Genomic DNA, 5,525 nt, shown 5'->3' on the forward strand with positions numbered 1-5,525 from the left:
CCAGTTTTCCCAGGGACTCCATCATCTTCCTGCTCTCTGGACTCCAGTGTGGATCTGTCTCAGCTCCTCCATCATACTTGACCCTCTTCACTTTGGCCTGAACCACCAGGAAGTGGATGTACATCTCAGTCAGGGTCTTGGGCAGCTGCCCTCCCTCTCTGGTTTTCAGCACATCCTCCAGAACTGTAGCAGTGATCCAACAGAAGACTGGGATGTGGCACATGATGTGGAGGCTTCGTGATGTCTTGATGTGGGAGATGATCCTGCTGGCCTGCTCCTCATCTCTGAACCTCTTCCTGAAGTACTCCTCCTTCTGTGGGTCAGTGAACCCTCTGACCTCTGTCACCATGTCAACACAATCAGGAGGAATCTGATTGGCTGCTGCAGGTTGTGTGGTTATCCAGAGGCGAGCAGAGGGAAGCAGTTTCCCCCTGATGAGGTTTATCAGCAGCACATCCACTGAGGTGGACTTTCTAGGGTCAGTTAGGATTGTAGTTTTGTGGAAGTCCAGAGGAAGTCGACACTCATCCAGACCATCAAAGATGAACACAACCTGGAAGTCTTCAAAGCTGCAGATTCCTGCTTCTTTGGTTTCAGTAAAGAAGTGATGAACAAGTTCCACCAAGCTGAACTTTTCCTCTTTCAGCACATTCAGCTCTCTGAAAGTGAATGGAAATATGAACTGGATGTCCTGGTTGGCTTTGTCTTCAGCCCAGTCCAGGGTGTATTTCTGTGTTAAGACTGTTTTCCCAGTGCCAGCCACTCCCTTTGTCAGCACTATTCTGATTGGTTCATGTCTTCCAGGTGAGGCTTTAAGTATGTCTTCTTGTCTGATTATTGTTTCTGGTCTGTCTAGGTTCCAGGATGCTGTTTCAATCTGTCTGACCTCATGTTCATGACTAACCTCTGCAGTCCCTCCCTCTGTGATGTAGAGCTCTGTGTAGATCTGATTCAGAAAGGTTGGGTTTCCTGCTTTAGTGATTCCCTCGAAGACATACTGGAACTTATTTTTTAGTTTAGTTTTATGTTCATGCCAACAAACTGAAGCTGAAAGTTCTGAAATATAATATATATATATATATTTTAAAAAGGTCATTTTACAAAGTGCTCATGATAAATTTGACCACATAAAGAAATAATTAAAATAAATTAAATTAAATTAATGTAAATCTCTCTTGAGATATTAGCAAATTCTTATTCACCGAACTGCTTAAATCTTGATTGAAATCGTCTTACTGCTCTGCAGACGGTCAGCCAGCTCCTCCTGTTTCATTCTCCTCAGGAAGTCCAGTGTTATCTTCACAAATGCCTCTCTGCTGCTCCTCCCCTTCTTATCATCCACTCTCTGACTCTCTAAGCATTCTGGGTAATCTAGACCCAGAACCTTCTGGATCTTCTTCAGCTCGTTCTTCACAAAAGTGATGATGTTGTCCTCCAGCAGCTGGAACAGAATACGTTAGGAATGATCCATTCCATGATCACACTAATACATTTTCATTTAAAAAAAGATCTTTTTCTCTCCGTTTTGGCCTTCTGTCCACACTGAGATGGTGTTTCTGGTCAAGGAAAACTGAGCTTTTTAAAAACGCTCTTCAAAGTGGATACATTTAAAAACGCCCTATTTGCGTCGCAGTGTGTGCAAAAACGGAGGCTTTTAAGAACAATGACTCATATGATTCATTCATGTAACTAATTCAACGAAGATGGTGGAAGGCATTGTAGTCTATATTTGCGCTCGCTTTTGCATCTTTGTACTTTTGTGCTACTCACAGCAACAACTTCAACTCATTGTCAGTTCATTTAAAAAACTTGTTGATTTTCTTCGACATTTTGCCACAATGTTTCAAAGAGCCGGAAAGTAAATAAACAGCAGACAGAACTGACGCAGGTCGAAGAATCTTATTTTTTACGCATGTGCAGTACAGAACGTAAGTGTTTTTAGTCATTTCAGTATGGATAAAAAACTTTTTATAAATAATTGAAAATGATAGTATGGACGTGGAGCATTTTTAATTTATCCAGATTACTGTAGACGTTACCCCAGTTAGACACTGAAATCATGCAGCCAAACATCAGATCCATGTTGGACACACTGGCAATCCACTGGTCTACAGAGAGCAGCATGGAGATGACTGTGAACACAATAGATGTAAAAGTAGTTGTTGTACATTTACAGACCATAAATATGGAGTCCAGCTGTGTTTGATGCTGCTTGGAAGACTGACCACTGGGAACCTCTGAGCTCTGCTGGTCCACTCTGTGGAGGAATTGTGGGATGTAGTTCACATTGAGACATTTTTACTCACCATAAAATCACACACACACACACACACACACATCTCGACGTGAATGACAGCATCTGTTGGTTGTTGAAATTTTAGGTGATTTTAGCAGCTAAAAGATGTGGGCATAGTCACTTTTGCTACTGACCTCATTGGCCTGAGTTTTCCTTTCAGATAATAAAATGATGAACAGAAAATCAAATATACAAATTATACTCATGTGTTTTACCATTCTTAACCATATTCATATTGCAGCTGGTTGTATATGATCCTATGATTTTCAGTTGTTTAGAAACGAAAGGCTTGTTTTTAAGAGACAGTTTAAAGGGGATTGAGGGTGTTTGCACTGCAGTTTATATCCAACAACATCAAGCAGTTAAATCAAAGATTTCATGTTACTAACAGCTCACCTCTCTGCAGCAGACACAGGCTGATCTTTAAAATTAATGGGTTCACTCATAGACCGTTCACTCCTAAAGGTCACACAGCTGGGTCCAGGTTCAGTTTGGATCCTGATAATTAAAGCTCAAATATTCAATCAAGGACTTGTAATTTTAGACATTATAATACTGACTTTAACTTACATCTTTCTTGGTGACTGTTTTTGTTGAAATCTATTAATGACATCATTCAACACAGTGTTTACACAGCTGGGTCCAGAATCAAGTTCAGCAGGTCTCCCGTTGATCCTGTGAGAGAAGAATGTGTTTTTCATTTGCAGCCACAGAAGCTCACAAAGACTTAGAATACCTTCATCATCCCAAAGAGAAACTGCTTTGCAGCTGAGCATGAGCAGAAGGAAACTCCAAACTAAATTAAGAACAGAGCTCAACCCAGAGGTAAACACAGTCATTTACAGTGTGCAGGACTATTGATTGACTACTGTGTGAGCAGCAGGAGTTTGAATGTTGGACATGTTTTATAGAATAAAGGAATTCCTCGCTCAGTGACTTCCTTTGACCAGGAAACAACATCAAGCAGTTCATTTAAGTCAGAAATCAAAGACTTTATGTTTATAACAGCTCGCCTCTCTGTAGGAGACACCTGCTTGACTTTAAAATGAATGTAGCGATCATTAGATGAGTCACTCTTACAGGACACACAGCTGGGTTCAGGTTCATGTTTGCGTTTTCTTCCTTGTTGGTTCCTGTGAATAATGATGGAGCAGTGATGTGAGTGCTGAGCTGTGACATGGAGAAGAGTCATGGACAGTTAGAGATGGTCATCTCACCTCTGAGCTTTGGTCTGGCTCTCATGTTCCCCACACAGAGTGCTTTTAGAGGGAGGGACTCCCTCCTCTCTGTCCTCACACTGATCCATGCTGCTCAATTCACATCAGCTCACACACACTTTCTACCTTCACCTGCAGAGGAAACACAAATCATTCATGTTTACATCAACTACTAAGATCAGGTGACTTCAAAGTGCAGTAAGTCATTCATTTGATGTCTTTGAAAACTTACCTTGGGATTTAGTGTAAGGAAAGGCATTGGATGTAAAACTCAAAGTTAAATCAAAGTGGTGGGTGGGCTCATTTTGACAGAATATATAATATTTCATTAATGAATTAAATGCAGAGTTTAGACTTTCATTTATAGCATCTACACTGATAATAAAATTATCTAGTATGATTATTTTATCTGAACTCAGCACTGAATCAGATCAAAAACTGAGGAACAGCCGGGTGGACAATAGATTAAAAGAAAAAAAAACTTTTTTATTTGTTGAGTTACAGAGTCAAGGTGAAAAATGCAAAAAGTAAAGCTTTCAAATGGTGTACCCAAGTATTTGTAAGGCAGAGTAATCAATATGTTGATCACTTATTAAATAGTTTAATAACTAAAGAATAAGGCTTTCAAAGTGTTCAAACTCTTTGAATAAAAATAAAATAAAAATAAAACATGTCAATTATAATAGCATTAATATAACAAAAATATAAGTAAAACTATTTGATCCCATAAAAGCTAAACAGTCACTGTAGCCATCAACTTACTACAGCTACAAGCCAATATTATTTTGAAAAATCAATACATTATTTAAATCAAATGTAGAGAAAAACAAACTATTCTGCATTATGCCTTGAATACACAATGAACAAGGAACAGACGTGCATGAATTTCTAAATGGTTCCACCTTTTTGACTGACTTGACTATTTTACTCATTATTCTATTCACTGATTGAGTAATCCCATAAGAAATATGGTTTTCTTATTATAGGGCAATAATAAATATTCTAAAGAAATAAAATGAACTGCTTAATACTTTCCATTAACTATTTTAATAATTTAAATTTACAAAAAGTGTTTAATTCATATTAAATGTTTTAAAGCTAAAAGTCCTCTTTTCTTCCATTAAAAAAAAAAAAAGTCTCTTAGCCTAAGTTTTAGTTTTCTATTTTAATGGCCTGTGGAACATAATGAGTACAAATCGTAAAAATGGTAAATGGTCTGTATTTGTATAGCGCTTTACAACTCCCTAAGGACCCCAAAGCACTTGGGTACACTAAATCCTTCATACATGAATACAATTTAATTAAAATCATATTTTATTTATATTACACATGAATGTAACCTGCCAAATAATATAACCAAACACTTGAAACAAATATATCGAGAACACCCCATGCCCCCCTTAGACGAAGCCCTGCTCACTGCAGGTATCACTGCCACATAAAGTACCATGAGGTAGATCTTAAACATGATGCTATGCTGCTGTCTCCAAAAGTTGAATCTGTTCATCTGGACGTAGCCTTTTGTGGGAGAAACGTTTCGTCACTCATCCAAGTGACTTCTTCAGTCTCAGCTGACTGCAGGTTTCCCCAAATCTTTTGAACAGTACATTTGCATAATGACTGAAACCAGCCCACTGAAGGAACAATGGGCTGTGAGGTCAGTTCCTTAATCATAATTATGCAAATTCTCATGACCATTGATCAACAATCACTGACCAAAACCCACTGATCAAAGACCACTGATCAATTCACAGAGAGTTGGGGAATGGCTGCAATCACAGCATTGTAAGATGGTGACAGATGTACCCTTAGGCCCCCTCCTCGATTCAGAGATGGTCTTTTCACATAAATGGCCTCCTTGACTCCGCGCTCAAACCAGCGTTCCTCCCTGTCCAGGATGTGTACATCCTCATCGTTGAAAGAGTGTCCACTGGCCTGTAGGTGTAAATAGACTGCAGAGTCCTGGCCTGATGAGGTTGCTCTTCTGTGTTGTGCCATCCGCTTCGCTAGAG

The 5,525-nt window shown here is 39.1% G+C and overlaps 1 long non-coding RNA gene across 1 annotated transcript; it reads right to left on the reverse strand.

Moving 5' to 3' along the window:
- Nucleotides 1-894: 894 nt before the first annotated feature.
- Nucleotides 895-2,303, reverse strand: LOC112846166 (uncharacterized). The gene is made up of 3 exons (XR_003219016.1): nt 2,179-2,303; nt 1,237-1,441; nt 895-1,056 (listed from the first exon to the last, which is right to left on the reverse strand). It is a non-coding gene; the product is annotated as an uncharacterized LOC112846166 (long non-coding RNA).
- Between the last annotated feature and the right edge of the window lie 3,222 nt (nt 2,304-5,525).

The sequence above is a fragment of the Oreochromis niloticus genome, linkage group LG3 (genome assembly GCF_001858045.2).
Source record: "Oreochromis niloticus isolate F11D_XX linkage group LG3, O_niloticus_UMD_NMBU, whole genome shotgun sequence".
NCBI classification, from domain to species: domain Eukaryota; kingdom Metazoa; phylum Chordata; class Actinopteri; order Cichliformes; family Cichlidae; genus Oreochromis; species Oreochromis niloticus.